The sequence below is a fragment of the Erithacus rubecula genome (assembly GCF_903797595.1).
Source record: "Erithacus rubecula genome assembly, chromosome: 5".
NCBI lineage: Eukaryota > Metazoa > Chordata > Aves > Passeriformes > Muscicapidae > Erithacus > Erithacus rubecula.
This window is the reverse complement of record NC_136687.1, coordinates 63,921,834-63,939,792: the sequence shown is the minus strand read 5'-3', so window position 1 is coordinate 63,939,792 and position 17,959 is coordinate 63,921,834. Positions and strand designations below refer to the sequence as shown.

The window sequence follows — 17,959 nt, the reverse complement described above, 5'->3', positions numbered from 1 at the left end:
TAAAAGGCAAGAGTAAAGATTGTATGGGTAAGAGATGCACCTTTCATGGTGAGGGAGTTGAAGCCTTCCCTCGTGGTTGTAAATCAATCTGGAGGCTGTAAGCAGGTGCAAATATATTGGCAGGATATCCACATGTAATAAACTAACTCTTGCTTTGCCACTGCGTGGGTCTGTTGACAATTTCTCATTGCAGGAAGTGCTTTCTGATATTCAGAGGAAATCTGCTCTTGGGTTGTAATGTCTATTTCTAGAGCAGTGACTTTTTAATCCCATTGTATGCTGAGGGGATTTGGAAGTAAAATTTCCTTCAGCGTACAAGAAAATAACTTTTATAACCTTGCTTATCTCTAATTACATTTTATTATTTTTTACATGTTAGTTTATTTAAATATTTACTTTGGGAAATAACCATCAGAGATTAAGTTCTTGGTTCCTGTAGTCATGTGGGTATTATCTGTTTATGGCTTCTTTCTGAACCAGCTCTCAGTCAAACAATTTTCCTTTAGACTGGAGCTGTACTGGCAAGAACAAGAAGCACTGGTGCCTTTGTAATCAGTTCCTGACATTAGAGATAGCACGGCGAGTTCCTGGGCCTCCTTCATCTTACATAAAGCTTGATTAAAGCACAAAGCCAAGATAGTGGGAATGCCAAACTTGCTCCTAATTCTGTTGCCAGACTGCCCCACGAGCTGTAGCAAACAACCCACTTACAGCCATAAATTTTATATCCCTGTGTGAATTGACAATAATTCCCTGTAATGTGTGGAGGAGGCTTGGTGAATGGAGATTCTTAAGGGGAAAAAAAAATTAACTTTGCAAATACCATTCAATAGTAGCTTGTGTAGTACTGCTGGGAACTCATGCAGCCCACTGCTGCTCTTGGTTTGGACCTCCTGGCCTGGGTGGGGACCTGGTGCCTGTGGGATGCTGAGAGCTGCTTAGGTGCACAGGGAGCCTACCTGCTCCAATGGCTCATGGACAGCTTTCCATGCACCTCTATTCCATTATTCTTACACTGCTGTGCAGTGTGTAAAACCTGTGTGAGAGCAGGATGTTCACTCTGGGTGACCAAGCCAGCCCAGCTATTCCCTTTCCAGCCTAAGAGGATCTCCTTCCTGCAGCACCTGATTGAAATCAGGTTTCTAAAGTCTGAGCATCTGTCTCACAGCAAGTGTTTTGGTGGGTGATCTGCACTCTGATACAGCGTATAACCTTCAGTGCTTTTCCTGAGGAAGTGACTGTACTGACAAATGAAGAGTGTTTATCTGCTGAATAGAAAAAAGTACAAGTAAGAAATGTATTTAACTGGGAGGTGACTCAGTATGTGACAGGTGGGATGCTGGTTACATATTTTCCTTAAGGAGTGGTAGAAGATGACAGGAACAAATCTGTCATGTCCTCCCAGGGTGTGTACGTGGGCAATGTGAATCAATATATTACAAACACGGACACATCGTGGTGGGTGGTTTTAAACTCAGTGCTGCAAAATCCCTGGGGGCTAAAGCCAAGGTCTTTAAGCAACCTAATGCACTTGGCTGAACTGGGCCCTTAGGTTCCAGCAATGGCTGGATGTCTAAGCAAGCGCAATCAGGACTGAGTCCAGCGAGAGCAGGGCAGCCTCCTTTGCGAGGAGTCTTGTTTCATCATGCTCTGTGTGTGTTTATCTGAAAACAGAACATATTCTTGAAATGACTAGTTAGTGTCTGCTAACGTTTTCTGAGTCAAGAGCGCTGCTTGCCTCTCTAGGGAGCAGCAGGGCCTGCTGCCAGCACGGCACCTGGAGGGAAGTCTGAGGAGACTGTGGACACGGCAGTTCTGTCTGAAATCTGGATGTGATGTATCCGCAGTTTGTGCCATCAGCTAGACAGGCCAGCACACACCATAGCTGAGTGTACTGGGCAAACACCAGCTCATTAAAACTGTAGGAAAGACCTCTTTTTCAAAGCAGCGATCTTTGTATGTCACTGTTAGCTTGTCAGGCCTTCCTGTGGAAGAAAGGAATTCTTAAAGGCTTAAAAGCTGAGCTTGCCCTTCAGAGCCAGCAGTGGGAATGGCTGCAGTTCCATCCTCTTCCCCTCAGACTCCCTCACAACCACCTCTGGTACCCCACACTGCTCCTTCAGGAGGAATCTGACATGGTTGAAAGGACAGGAATGATTGCTGTAGTGCTCTGAGCCCCTTGGCAAATGCCTTTTTGCTGCCTGGTCATTCCTATGAGCTCTTGTGAGTATTCCCCATGTTGGACAGATGGCTCCAGCCAACTGCTCTCATGGGAAGTGTTCTCACGTCCTCAAATCTTCCCGTAAGTCTCGCTTTTCCTTTAACACAGAGCCTGCTTCCTTATATAGGAAGTTGCACTTAGAAGTGCAACCTCCTGTGAAGATTTAGGAGCCTCTCCAGGCTGCTGTATCTCTTCCAGGCACTGTGCAGATACAAACAGGCTGGGTTTCTGATGCTGTGGAAACCTTACAAGGTAGTGGCCAGAGCCTCTGTAATAAAACCCTTCTGCTTATTAATGGTTTCCTGAAGCTTTCACATGCCACCATCCAGCTGAAAACAGCCCTTCTCCAACAACAGCGTTTCCAGTGGCTTCACCCACTTGTGTTCAAAATTCAAGTCAGATCAGAAATATTCTTTAATGCCAAACTAGTAACAAACACTTCATGCTATATCAATTAAATGGCATGGATGTGACACGATGTGATTGTACTTCAGGAAAGCAGAAGACAAATAGAGTCATAAACAATTTTTGTAGTGCTAGGAGAGGGAAGAGAGAATTTAATGTTCTGAGGCATAATAGTACATTTAAGATACATATCTATCCGCCTCTCCTTTACTCCAGTCTCGTGAGATTGCTGTGCCAGAGATCAGCACTGTAAATCAGCAGTCCTCTGAATGGTCAGCTAAAATGCTAAATACTCCAGACTGGGGGATTTTCTCTTGGTACACGAGTGGTATAATTCACCTCCTTTATTTTTTTACTTGTTTTGAAATGTGGTCTTTCTGAGGAAATGAGGGGTGTGCTGTTGAGTTGTGCCCTGGCTGACAAACAGATGTCACCAATGTCAGTGGTAATCTCTGAGATCTGACCTGTACCAACACAGCATGAGTGGAATCCAGGTGTAGTCCATTGCCTTCTTGGCTCACTTGGATAAACAGGATAATTATTTGTCATGCTGGCTTGTGAGTGAGGTCACTCTCAATCCAGGGAAAAGCTCCCCAGTCCTGACCTCATAAAGGTTTAAGCTCTAATCTGTTAATTCCGTCCACAAGATACTTCTCCACGTGTTCAGAATTTAGGTCTAAAGTTGCCCCCAACACACAATATTTGACAAATGCTGCTAAGTACTAGATAAAATAAATAATAGATTGCATGGCAAGTATGCTTTTCTTTTTTTTTTTAGATTTCTCTATTTTATATTGCTGTGATTTCAAACATATGTGGTTAAGCTTATCGGATTTCTAAAAATGAACGTTCTATAAAAATCACACTGGGCCCCTCAGCTGTGTTTTCCTCTATTATTTATAGACAAATTGAAAACAAATGGTCTTCTCTCTTTCAAAAACAAAAAAGCACAATGAAATGGAAGCAGCTGTCAGAATGTGCTTTTCCTCCCAAAGTCATCTGCAACACAAACTAAATTGGAGATTATTTCCTCTAATCTGAAGTGCGTTGCCATTTAATGGTGGTTTTGGAGGCAATTCCAGGGGAAGCTGAAGGGAAAAGTGTCAAGACTGTTGCAATGGGAGAGAGAGAGCTCAAAGGCCCTTTTTGGGCCATGCCACATCTGTGCAGTGCTGTTCTGCTGGAAGGGGTGTGAAGGACACTCCTTGGATGTTAGAAAACAAGATACACAAATTGAAGGGGTGGATAGTCTGGAGCCACATTCATGCCTCCTAAAGGAGATCTATACACCATAAAACATCTGGGAAAGGATTTGGAGCTCAGAGGGGACACAAGTGCACTTAATGCACTGGATTACAGCATTCCCTCTAGCTGCCTGTGCTTTTTAAGAGGATGCTGAAAGATGGGAGAGTGCAGAAAGCTTGGGAGCTGGTTTAAAAGCTTGTGTTTTGCATGGAGAGAAAGAGATCAAGAATTCCATGTATTTAGCTTATCACAAAGAGAGGCTGAGGAGTGACTTGATTACAGTACTTTAAACACCTCTGTGGAGAGGAAATATGTACTAAAGAGCTCTGTAATTTAGCTGGCTAAGTCACAAGACTGAACTTGAAACCAGAAAACTCAGAGCACAGGCATGTATCTTGAGCAGGGATGTTTAATAACCACTATAATAAACCACCAAGGAAAGTGATAAATTCCCCAGCTCCTGATTTATTCAGGTCAGGGCTGCAGCCCTACTTGGAAGCAGTGCTTAAACCAAGCACAAGCTGCTGGGATGAGCAGAGAGGTAACTGTGATTAAATGACCTTTTGTACAGGACTGTGAGTGCAGCCCATTCCAGTGGTGGATGGCAGCCTGAACCTGCTGTGAAAACCACCTCACAGAACAGGGCCACAGAGCAAAGTGTGACATCATCCTTAGAAACAACTCCACATGGCACTGGCGACTGTTATATAACTCCTTGCTGGATCACAAGACTGCTGTAATTCTTCCGGGTTTAGGTCCTGTTGGAAAAGGTCCAGCTCAAGCTTTTACTTCTACCCTGGCTTCAAACTCAGGCATGCAAACTTCTATTAGCCAGCAAAACCATCTTTATTTGTATAGAAAAGAAAACTGTTCATTTTTACTGTAGTTACCTTTTATGAAATAGGTGCACAAACTTTTAGAAAACGAGCATCCCTGTAAAACCTCTGGTACCAGATGAACTCATCTGCTCGAGTTACCTGAGTGTGTGTTTGCCTCCAGACAATCTTCTCTGTGAGCCTGCTGAGAGCAGTGACTGCATGGAAGTGAGCAAAAGGTGGTAGTAATGGAGTTTACAATGGGAGGGGCAAGAAATCAAGATGATGAATGAATGCTTTGATAGTGTGGAACGTCGTTAAATTTCTGAAAGCTGAAACAAGGGCAACAGGAAAAAAAAAGGGAATCCACCCTACAACCTTTGATTTGAAAATAACCCTGTGTGTGTTGCTTGCAAGGTGTCTCTTTCTGAATTTTAGAGGACTGAAAGCCTTCTGCTGATCTGATTGCATTTTGTGCTCCACAAAAAGTGTCCAGCTTTTCATCCTATCTCCAAGGGCCACCACACTTAATACAAGTCTAAGTAGCCTTATGAAGGCCTAAACTATGAAGAATTCTGACATCCCCTTACATAGTCATTAATTAAAAAAAAAAAATATATATATATATTTACTTACTTTTGGTGGCCACTGAGAGCTTTTTCAGCAGCAGAGAATCTGTTGCTCTCCACGAATCCAACACCCAAACTCTGAGTGGGATGTCCCTCAGTGGCATCAGGTCAGCTGCATTTTCACAGTGCCTTAGTGAAAGTGTGGTGGTGTCTCCTGGTTCCTTTTTCTTTCTATGTGATGCTGAACAAAATAGGATTATGGCCTCAAAAGCACAATCCCCAGCTCCCTAATCAACATGCAGTATGTGATAATAGTTTGTCATCGATTATAAGTCTTATGTGATGTGTATTCATGGCTTGTTATTTTAGAGACAGGAACTTGAGTAAGGGTGATGAAGCAGCTAATTAATGCTTTGGAATTGATATATGTAATCATGGTCCTTGGAGAACATTCAGCGTGCTCTGAAGCATTGTCCAGGGTTACTGCCAGGGACAAGCCTGTGGCCAAAAGCAGCTGTTGTACTGATAATGTATGGCAAATCCTGTCTTCTTACAAGAAAAAGGAATCAAAGTTAGGACTAGTTAGAAACTGAAATTTCTTATCTGATAAGGAGCTTTGACACCCCTTCTATTTTAGTTTTGCATCTTTCTGGTGAAACCACACAGTTAATGGCCATGACTGAAGAAAAATATCCATTAGCACAGTGCTACTGTGTGGTATGTGCTCCATAGCCATTACTTTCAGAAATCACTTAGTTTAGGGCACTTCCTTGTGACTTTTCTCTCAAACACACCCTATTAACAATGCACTTTGTCTCCGACTGTATTGCAGCTGATGATAAACAGATGGATCTCAGTCACTGGATGAATATGAGGGAGCTGCTGGAGTATGGTATGGTTCATATTCCCATCCAGCTGCCTGGGGCTTCTGTCCTCTTGAAACCCTGCTGAATAGTGAAGGCTTCTAATTAGGGTGAGGTTGAGGGTCTCTTTCTGGCCATATATCACTTTCTTTGGCAGGGCTTCCATGGACTCGCAAAAGGGAAAATGCACGACGCTGTCAAAACAGCGTCTTCTTCAGAGCGACCTGAAGAAAAATGGGGTTTGTGTGCAAGCTGGCTCTTCGGGGCAGGGCGGGGAAAGGGAAGAGAGGAAATAAAGATGGTGAAAATCGCTGGCATCTCCCCTAAAGCAGCTCCTGGCACGCTGGTGGGTTCGAAATGACGCTGCGAGTCACTGAGGACACAGCCCAGTACCACAGGCTGCTGCTCAGCCTGCACATGCACACCATCATTAACTGGGCATCGCTGGATGCTGGAATTGCTCTTTTTTGGCTCTTTTAAGATTTTAATGTGTGGGATTTTTTTTTTTTTTTTAAGGGTGAATTGAAGGAGTTTGTTTTCATGTTCAAGTTCCCTTCCGTGGCAGTAAGGGCTAACGCGGCACAAAGTGCCACCTCTCCCCTTGGCGAGAAGATTTTTTCTGTGCGAAGTTAAGAGGTCTGAGGCGATTTTAAGCGCACCGAAATCTGTAGGAAGTACACTTCTGTGCGGCTGATGCCTTGTGAGGCTGGAATGGAGCCCTGGCACTGCCTAGATGTGCCAAAAGCACCCGCCAGCCTCTTTTTGTCGCCAGTTTTTAGAAAGCGATGGCCACAGGGAGCAAAGCGGGCATTGAGATTATGCAAGTCAGTGGCCACGTTCGGGGCATTCTTTGCCCGCTTTCTGTCTGAAGCACTGAGCCCACCTCACCGCAGAGGTGACACAGTTTTCCCCTCAGTTTTCCCCTGCCCTGCCAGTGCGGAGGTGGCGGCGGGCGCTGAGGGGACGCGGGGCGATGCCGCCGCCGCCATCGCGGTGGGCGCCGCCTCAGGTGCCCCTCACGGCGCGCGCCCCCTCAGCGCCCTGAGGGGCCGCAGGAAATGGCGGCGGCGCCGTTCCCGCCGCGCAGCCTGAGGTGCTGAGCCCGCTGTGGAAATGGCTGGAATCGGGAGGCGTGAAAAGCCCGGTTGCAGCTTTGTCTGCCGTGCCATCCCGGTGTCGTGGTGCCCAGCCACGCAGGCTGCGCTGGGCTGTGGTAATGTGCGGAGCCTCCCCGGTTGTCCCTGTGGGGAGGACGGCGCCCCACGCTTCACTTGTACATGTCCAGATGTGCCAGAAGGCTTGGCCACTGTTAATAAGTTTTTATACCTGAGCCGAGACAGCCTCCCGTGGAAAGGGGAGAGGCCGCCCCAGGGCTGCTGGAGCTTTGCTTGTTCTCACAAAAGTTGCCCCGCTGGGTTGTTTCCGCTCCCCGCCGAGCTGATAACCCGCACCTCCCCGCCAGCAAACAAAGCCTGCCGTTCCCCAAAGGCCGGGACACGTCCTGCGATCCCGCCTGGAGCCGGGTCACGCCGCTGCCAGCGAGTGACCCACTTCAGCTGCTGCCGGGCCGCACGGCCCCGCAAAACGTGGGGATGTGTGAGCAGAAAATAAGAGTCTTAGCAGGGGAAATCTCGGTCAGTAATATTTGAAAACCAAAGGGAGGCTGAGATGGGTGTTAAAAAGTCGCAGTGAAATCAAAATCTAGTTCTGGAATAAACATGCACTTTCCCGGTATGTTTTCTCCACTGTAGGTACCATCACAGTTTAGGTAAATCTGATTCTAGAGGGGCATTTTAAAATATCTAAGACTGATCCTACTGGAGGAGGGGGTGAGCAGGTACTTAAAATGAGCGTCTTGCAGTGTCTGTGGAAACCAGAGGTTTGCCTTGTTTGGCTTTACCTTTTCTTGATTGTAGGTTTTCTGGAGGTTTGGATATTATATTTATTAGATATAATTGTGCATTAAGAACTTTCATCTCAACAGAATGTATTATTGCTGCATACAGAAGGAGGACCTGTTGTTTCCATTTATTATTTTCTCTTTTTCTTCTACATCTTACTGCTCATTCAGAAAAACCCCAGATGGTCAGTCTCGTGTTGATTTCACCGCTGTCCTCTGAGCTGTTTTTGGAAAGTGACAGAAACACCCTAAAATTTTTTTCTCACCGCCAGGATGGTATGTTTATAATATATGTATTGGGACTGAATATTTTCAAACATGGGTTCAACAGAGCATTTATTTCTACTGAACCATGAGAAATAATCTTAAGGGCTTTCTTGGAGTGTGTTTTGTACAGGAGTTCAAATGATTTTCAAATCATTTCAATAACTTCAATAGTTTTTTAACAAGAATGATGCTCATGTTTTTTTAGGTGTGACAAATATCTATTATGTGATGTTTCCCCCTAGTAATTGAAAACATTCATATGTCTATGTAAAATTGATGTTGATATCAATGTATGTAGGTTTCATACACATTTCCCAATTTGCTCCTCTTACTTGCATTGTAATACTTTTACATTATGCTCTTGTGTGTTTCAGTAATCTTTCTTTCACCTTGGGAGGGAAAAAAAAGCACCTGCACATCTGTCCCCACTCTCAGAATAATAAAACCTTTATGTGCCAGTGAATTTTCCTCTCCAAGCACCAACACCAAACTCCTCAGATGGGGCTGCACAGGGAATTTAAAAGTAGGATGCCCTGTGGCAGTTCATCATAGGTAATGCAGAGCCCAGGAGGAAGAGGAAATGATTTTATGACTGTAAGTGGAAAAAAGGACAAGTCAAGAGGGCTGGGAAAAGGAGCTGCCGTGTGCAGGGGAGCCTCAGGCTTTTGGCGTGGTTGCAGGAAATGGGCTGAATGCATCATGAGGGGCGCCCACAGATGCACTTGGGGCTTTCACAGATGTATTTAGGTCACTGACACTCTGAAAGCCTTATACTTTTGGAGCCCAGGGGCTGTGACAAAGGCCTGTATGCTCAGAGTGAAGGCTAGCATCCATCCGTGGCTGGCCTTATTGTATCCGCAGGAATTTCAGATCAATGAAGGATGTTAGCAATTATGTGCTGAAATAACTAAGTACAATGGGATGAGGTAAGGAAAGCGATTCAGCCTTGAATTTGAATTTCTTTTGGTTTCAGTCAGTTTGTGCCAACACCCCTTGCAATGCACGCTGAGTCTCTGGAGCTGTCCTATATTGTTCAGGGCAGGAAATTTGAGAGACACAAGTTCAGCAGTGAGCACCAAAGTTGCACGTTGCATGTGATGTTTTCCCTGGTGTATTGGCCAGTTTCGCTGCTGGACACGTGAGGTGCTTTGTGAATGTGATGCTGTTTTCTCTCTCCTGGCACAAAATATTTTATAGCAGGTGTTGTTCTGGCTTTTAAGCCTGAGAAATGTCAATTGGCTTCCTGCAAAGCTCCAGCCCCTGGTGGGCCATGAAGAAAGTCCCATGTGCTGCCTCATGCTCTGCTTGTTCCCTGTGGTTCTTTCCGCTTGTGATTCCCAAAGGGCCAAATGCGTGCCTGACCCCTGTATCCAGGCCACTGGACAGACTGAAGGAAGGAGGAGGAATTCCTTTGAAGTTGTGGGGCTGCTCCCCAGTAGCTGACTGGAGCCCAGTGGTGGGTGCAGTGTCCCATGCTCCTGTTGCTGCCTCCATGAAAAGGATCTGATTCCCGCTGCTCCCTGCAGTGCAACCACACCAGTTCCACTATGGTGCCGCCTTCTCCCACTTGCAGAGCAGTGGGCTGAGCAACCTCAGGATGACAGACACTCACAGAAAACCCCATTACAGACTTCCTTTCTTAAAAGCCAAAACACACGCTAGGAGAGCCTGGAGTCTGTGACTTCCAGTTAGGGCAGTTAATCAAAACGTTTGCCATGTATTGTGTGAGCTCCTTCACAGTTTGTGCATTTATCTTTTTAACATCTGCAGAACAGCATGGCTTGGATAGGTTTCTGTTACTACTCCGAGCCTTCATTGGCTCTCGAGAATGAGTGAAGAGGAGCCAGACAACATAAAGGGCAGGCAATCAAAGCTTTTGACTCTTAGATCCTCGCAGATGGGCCTTCTGATGAAATGACTAACAACTGCTGCCAGATCAGCAAGTAGCAACCACAAGGCACCTGTATTTATTTAACTTTCATTTTGCCAGATAACTTGTCTTTATGCTCTTGCAGTTTTGACTATGGATTATAAGTCACGAGGCTTCCTTCTGATCTCCCTAGCACAAGTGTAAAATGAGTCACTTGAGATTGGTTGGCGATAAGAGTTCCACTCTACAAGTGGTGAATGCAAAGGCAGGAGGATCAGGCTGAGGTGCAGATGATGAGTCCAGTGTTGAGTTTGTTTCAAACATCTTTATTGCCAGCCTCCGGGGCGAAGCCTTCTTATGGCATGTATGGGAGGAAAGGTTTTGAGCAGCAGCCTTTGCTTGTTGTGAAAATAAGTAAATAAAAATCAGTGACCTCATTTTTCTCTTCCAAATGACTGTGCCTCTCGTGAATTCGGCTGTGCAAAGAGACAGTGTGTGCAGCCAGGGCCCCCCAGCTGCTCCAGCCTGCCTGGGTGAAGCTCTGGGTGAGGGGCAGCCAGCTTCCCTGGCTTCACAACCACCTGCCAAAGCCAAGATATTCCAGATGCCTTGGGCTACAAACTTTGCACCTCAGAGCACTTGTCCCAGGAATGACTCGCAGGTGGTGCTGCCAGCAGCTCTGCAGGAGCTTTGTGGCTCGGGCCATTATGGAAAGGAACAAAACCGTGGATGTGGCTGTGTCCCAGGATGACCTGGTGGTGCTGGCTCCAGCCTCTTCAATTGCCCTGTGCCAGTCCAGCCCTGCTGCCAGATGCCTCGGTGTAGCCCTGGCACATGGAGTGCACTGCTTGCTCATGGGCCATGGGGGGCTTCCTCAGGGCTTCCTCATTCTTGGCTATCCTTTCGCCTTCCTTGAGGGTCAATATCCAAAATGTGCCATGCTGAATATTGGCTTCTATCAGGGCAGGTTAGAGTGTGCTTTGTGGCTCTGATTGCTGCTGCTTTTGGGTGCTGTGAAGGGGCCCTCAGTGGGTGCTTGGCTGTTCCTGGAAAGCAGTCAGGTCCACTCTTCCTGGAGTTAGATATCTGAGCAATGGCAAGTGCCAAATCTCTAATTATTTCTGTGTCAATCCCTGGTTTTATAACCAGTGCTTTCTTTACCTGTGTGCTGTTGGTCGCTGGTGGCTTTTGTTCACTAAATAACATCCTGTCTCTATATGTTGACATAGGATAAAATCACAAAGTGAACCTGCTCAAGTGTTAGAAGCAGCATTGCAGCACTACCATCAGACTTGGCCCATGGTTTTTAGCAGTCCTTGCAGCTGTGCCTGTGCTTCAGGATTTAGGGATGTGCTTTACTCTCTAAATGAGGGCATGTATTCTCTGTCTGATAGTGGAAACTACTTAGAACACAGAGTTCTGCCAAATTTGATCTTATATATATTTTTTTTTTTGCATGTCTACAGCAAGGTCTGATAGTTTTAAAAGGCTTTCATGTGACTCTTGTTGGAATGGTTTTCTTCAATCACTTCTGTCTATGCTCCCTTCTGAGTCCAAATATGATGAGGAGGCCACACAGCTGATTTAAGTACTTCAAGCTATTGAAATTAGACCAAATTGATTAAGGGCATGAGTGGCAAGCACAGCACTTGAAAGCCAACCAGCTGTTTCCTCCTGAGAAGTGTTCTTACCGAGGGACTTGGAATTCCAATCAGTCCCAGGTTTTCAGTGCCAGGACTGTTTAAATATTGAGCTCTGCCTTATTGCTATCTTTAGGCTATTGGGTATGATCAGTCTTTTCTGAGGAATTCTGCAAGGAGAGAAATGAAATTGAGGGGAGCCAGTCTATCACACAAACAAGAGTGGTCCCATCTTTCCCCATTTCCTCAGCTGATGTGTTTGCTTTACTGGGGCTCCTTTTTCTGGAGTCATCTCCTGCAGGGATTAGTTTGGATCTGAATTCTTGCAGATATGGGAGCACTGAAGTGTCTTATGTTGTCCACAGCCATAGTCATGGAACAAAAATTCTGGTTTTGCTCATGGCTTAGAACTGAGTGTAAATGTGAATTTTCTGGGCTTTGTGCATTTAAAAAATCAAATTTACTTTTGCATTGGCATCACATCTAAAAACCAAATTTCCTTGTTTGTTTTTAAGATAAGGGAAAAAAGCCAGGAACAGGAATACACTAGCCACTCTTGTTATTTGTAAATTGATGAACAACTTCAGGCAGTTGTGTGTATGATGAGGTGGGATGGAATGAGGCATCACTTGTGTCCTTTGTGGTGCTTCAGTCGGTGATATTGATGAGGAGCCATGATGCAGTGCACAAATCCAAGCCTTTGCATGGTTCTGGACACACTTTTGAGCATGGGTAGGGGCCAGATATATTTTTCAGTCGTGGTTTACAAGGGATTTACCATGTTCTGTGGAGAGCTGGTTTGTCCAGCTTTACAGATAAAACTCACCGTTTGCTTGTGGCAAAAAAAATGCATGAAGGAGGTTGACAAAACCTTTATTTTTTTTTTTTTTTTTTTTTCTGTACAGTTCCTGTACCTGTCAAAAGGATTTTACGAGATGGAGAACGAGTTGTGTATGTGGTTTCCTGCAGTGTGCCTGAAAGGAGATGGATTTGTTAAGATGACTTTGACAGTGCGTTTGTTGCTGTAAGGGAACATTTGGGAAATGCTGTTCGGTGTGTTTGAGTGAGGCAATCACGCTGGTGCTCTTCCTCGTGGCGAACTGCGAGTAACCCTGCCTGGGAGCATTGCCCCGCTCATATCAAAGGTGTCGAAACGCTCCGTGCAGCAGCAGCGTCTCCCTCTAACGTGGGACCGGGATGGATCTGCTGACTCAGCAGCGGGGCTGCTTCGCTCACCGCGCCGGGAATTACGGCAGAGCTCCCCTTATCTCCCGGTGGGCAGGGAAAGGAGCGGCAGAGCTGGGAATGAGCAATGCCAGTGTAAGGAACAGGATTCCCATTTATTTTCAGAGTAACCTGAACTTCGCTGCCCTGCCCTTGCTGCTGGTTACGTGACAGCGTTCCCTTTGCTGTGCCATTAGCTAATTGTCCCTCAGACTGCCTGTTAACGAGGTAATTTGCTGCATCTGCTTCCACTTTCCATGTCATGGACAGTTGCCGGCTTTGCAAAATGTTTTGTGTTTGTCAAGCTGCTCTGCCTGCCTGGAAATGTTTTGCCTGCTCAAATTTTTTCGGCTCATACCTCAAGGACTTGTTACTAGGTAACAGAGTTCCATTTGCCAATTGCCCACTATTTCCTTCTCACCGTATTACAGGCCTGATTATTAACATTTAGTTCAGAGAAATTGCTGTCATTATGTGAAGTAACTTCCTTTAGAGGTTACTCATTAACCTTAGGTATTTTACTGTGCGATTATAATTGCCAAATGCCATAGGCATGGAAAACCTTTGAACTCCTCAAGGTATTAGTGTATGGGAGAAATGGTATCAGCTGTGATTTTTATACATTCTCCGTCCCCACTCCCCCTCCTCAGTTGTTTTCCCTTTTGACTGTATTCTCCTCCCATACCTGTTGGCATGTGGCATGGCATACAGGGCCTGCCCAGCTGCTGGAGAAGAGAATGTTTCTTTCTGGAAGGGAACCAGCCTCTCCTGTTCCCTTCAGATCTGAGATTAGCCCTAGCCAGCTCAGGGCCCATTATCTGCTTTGCAGTGTGCCACTAAGAACAGAATTTGATCCCTTGCCCTTCCACAAGAAGTGAAATAATTGGAAAGTTGTGTGACGTGTTCCATACTGTTAAACATGTAGTTTTCCAGCATTTAGGATGGCTCTTCCATGTTTGCTTTGGGGAGATTTTCACCTCTACTGCTCTAGATTGTGTTCAAGGAATGGAAATTTTCAGACAAGAATGATTCTCCTTTTTTTTTTTTTCTTTTTATTTTCTATATACACACAAAACAAAAGTGTTTGCTTCAGGGCAACATGTGTTCTCTGGAAAAATCTTATTAAATATATTTGTCTTTCTCCCCTAACCCATTTCTCCTTAGAAGTCCATTGACATTCCTAGTAACTTGATGCCTCTGACAGGATAGAGCAAAGCTGTAGTGTAGGCCTGTGTCATCATGTGACTTCAGTGAGGAAATATATATCATATCCAGGAAATTTGGGAACAAGTAAGATATATGCCTAGTGCTTAAAAAGAATGAAAAAAAAAAAAGAAAGAAAAATTACCCATGCAATAGGAATGTTTTTACATGGAGTCAGACCTAATTTTGATGGTAGGAACCAAAATGTGGTGGACAGGGAACATTAATCTAGTAAACCTTCTAAAATATAACATTAGAAAAAACCCAGTGCTTATAAATTTAAGAAGGGGAAAGGTAAGGTGGGATTGACCAATGAGTCCTCTTAAGTCTGAGCCTGGCAGCAGGGAGAATAAAACAAGATCATGACAGAGCAACTTCTATTAAGCCCTTTATTTAATATTGCTCATCCTACTCTGCTCTGTCCATTTGATCTCAGCATGAGCTTTTGGGTTTTTTTGAAGGAGGAAAAGTGAGGAAAAACCCATAAAACCAGTATGTCCTTGCATGATGCAAGTGCTAAATCACTACCACAGTATTATTAATAACAAGGAATGTTTAGTAACACAATTTTGGATAGTGCCCCAATCCTCTGGTTTTTTTTTTTTTTTTATTTTTTTTTTTTTTAATGATGATCTGTCTCTTCTTTCATTCTCTAGAACAATTCTTGCTCCTGATTTCAGTGGATTTTCTCATTTGACAATGTGTCAGCTGTGACTTCTCAACTACTGTGTGTTGCAATGAGCTAAGCAGTGGAATTTGTGGTGACATCTAATGTTCCTCTCTGGGATAAATTTAGCAATTCATGAAGTCCAAGCAGTGCAGGAGGTGGGTAACACTTCAAAAGTTCTTTTAGTTAAACTGTGCTTCACTAAATTCCTGTCTGCTCCTACTTTACCTGCTCACCTGCAGCTCCAGGTCTGATTCATGGATACATCATTCAGCACTGTGGGAATAGCTCAGTGTTCAGCTTTTGCTTTCTGTTTATTGTCAATAAATCCACATCATTTCACACAGACCACTAGTATGGTTTAAAACCAAGCACACCTCAAACTGGCATTAACTACTTGGAGCCCTTCTGCAGAATACAGCATGAAATGCAATTTGCTGGTGTGTAATGTGAAAATTACTGGCAAAACTTTACGCATGAGAAAGCATTTTGGGGAAATTAAAAGCCTATTTCTTGTCATAATGGCATTCTGTGCAAAGATTCTGGATTACAGAGTTACAAAGTCTTGCTCCACTGGAGCAAGTGGATGCAGAAAATTGGGAAAACATGGCTAGCACCTGAGACAAGGCATGTTCCTACCAGCTGTGGCATGTCTCTTGCATTCATGAGCACCAGCAAATGCCTCAACATATTTGTTTATTTATCTTTCTGTCTGTTTATTTATGAAATGTCTAAATGTGTCTGTTCTCTATTGTACAGGCATTACAAAATATTTACCTTTATTTTGATATGTGACATTTCTTGGAGCAGGTGTCATGGAATAATTACATGAAGTGTCATAGGTGGGGTACCTAATATTTTTTTTCCTACAGAAACACCTGTGGTGATTCAAATGTTACATTTTTTCCATGTGTTGAATTTGCAAGTGCAGAATAAAGAGATGTATTTTTAGACCAAAATTAGACTCCGTGGTAATACACAGTAAAGTACTTTCTCCCACAGAAGTTGTGGCAAATTTGAAGTTAAACAATGATTATTAAGTTTCCATAGAAGAAAGTGCAATGGGATAAATCTCTCTTAGCTACCTGCATTGTAACTCTACTTGGTGGGGGGGGGAACCAACAAAGAAACAAGAAAATGCCCTAGAGTACAGCATGAACAGAACTGTCCTTAGGACATAAAATAACAGGCTGAAGCTGTCATGAACACTCTGTATTTCCCTAAGGTAGGGATATGTGTCTTTGCAAGTCTCATTGGAATGAGGATTTATTGATCTGGAATTTCATAGAAACACCTGTGAGGTTCAGTGTATTATTTTCTTATAAAAGTTTGTTTCTTTTTGAAAATGAAATGCCCATCAAGCTTATAAAATGGACAAAATGCTATTGATTTGCCACCAGGAAGGGTATATTTAAATTTACCAAGGAAAAAAAAAATTCAAGATGCCTGGTAAGGCATTCTGCTTTTTTTTTTTTTTTTTTTTTTTTTTTTAAAGTCATTCCTCTTGACTACTCCTGATGCAGTCAGGCTTTATTCCTTTCATCAGGAAGGGGAAAATGGAACCTGTGCTCGATGGTGTATTGGTAGCTAGGCAATCTTCAAATGAAGAGATTGGGATTTTTTGGTTGGGAATTTTTTTTTCTTTTGGTGGGGGGGTGGGGTTATTTGTGGTTCCTTCCCTGGAGGGAAGAGAATAAGAAGAAACTTTGGTCTCTTAAAAACAAAAAGAAAAGGCAAGAAACTGATTAGTTCTTATGATTTCAATAATGTTTGACTTGCATTGTGACGACAGTGTTTGGTTTTTCTATTTGCTTTCCCCCCTTTGAATGCAAGGCTGGGATCTGTTGTTTCTGATTAAATGTGTGCTGAGCCGTGTGGCGTTAGGAAACTGCACTCCCTGCACCTCCATTCCTCTCTGTTGCCCAATGTGGAAGTTGTGGCTCTATGGGGATTTACTGTTTCCTCTTAGGATCACCTGTGCTGTGGCTTAAATAAAAGTTTGTTTCTTCAGCTGTCTGACTTTGGAGTTTATCTGACTCAGGCTGACCCCTCAGTTTTATAATGAGCTAGTTTATTTGCTTGTGCAAATTGGGTTTTCTTAGACAGAAATATAACAGACTGTAAAGAGGCCAATCTTTTGATCATTTCACCTCCGGAAGGGGGAAGGCTACAATGCCTTTCTGCACTCACTGGGCACTCCCTGGGTTGTTAATAACATTAAGTTACTGTTCCTGAACACTCTGTGGTTGGAATTTTTTCCCCCCAAACCGTGTTATAAAAGTCTGGTATGTAGAAAAACGCTGTTTCTTCTGTCTATGCTGGAATTATTGATAGGGTTTAGAATCTAATTACTTCTCTGTTTGCAGGAAATGCAGAGCCTTTGCTTAGCACACAGTCTGCCTGTCTCCAACTCTTCCTTAAATATATCTTTGTGCTGCACCTATAGCCATGCACCCAGGGAGGCATGAGGCAGAAAGCTGGAAGAAAAGGAGGTGTGAACACTTTGTGAAAATGGTGCCAGTTTTTCCTCGATGGGCCTCGAGCCTCTAATGCAGCCCAGCAAAGCTGAGAGTGATGCGTCAAAATATCCTTTAATAAACAACGTCGGCAGTAGGAAATAATACTGGTCAGGGCTTGTTTTTCTGGCTCAGGGCCTCATTCCAACCTGTTGCAACCAGCTATTGAACGTCTATGGGGACACCCCCACACAAGAGGCCCCATGGAGGAAAGGAACTTTTACATTTCTGTTTGACTGGGATCCTTGCCAGTGGCTAAGTTCAAAGTGCAGTTTCCAGTAATTTGCTGTTAGTACTCCGCGTGTTTGATAGGCCAGCACAGAAGCATGCAACCCGAAGTAATATTTCCTGATTTCTGACATTTCTCAAGATATGAATGGAGGTTGCTGTGGCACTAAAACTCGGAAGGGTTTTCCTGACTCCGACACCTTCGATGCTTTCCTTCTCTCCTCTTGCACAGCCCCCTTCCCTCACCCCCGTCCCCTCCCTCGGCTCACATTCCCTGCTGTTGTCAGTTCCGTATTTGGATGACATTCATATTGATTGTTTCCCTA

The 17,959-nt window shown here is 44.2% G+C and overlaps 1 long non-coding RNA gene across 1 annotated transcript in view; it reads left to right on the top strand.

Annotated features, from left to right (window-relative positions):
- Nucleotides 1–17,959, top strand: part of LOC306802149 — a 189,163-nt gene that overhangs the window by 15,682 nt on the left and 155,522 nt on the right. Inside the window, exons 6-8 of the long non-coding RNA XR_013774281.1 lie at nt 12,311–12,390; nt 12,701–13,247; nt 14,879–15,047. This is a non-coding gene — a long non-coding RNA (uncharacterized lncRNA). The remainder of the gene's footprint in view (nt 1–12,310; nt 12,391–12,700; nt 13,248–14,878; nt 15,048–17,959) is intronic.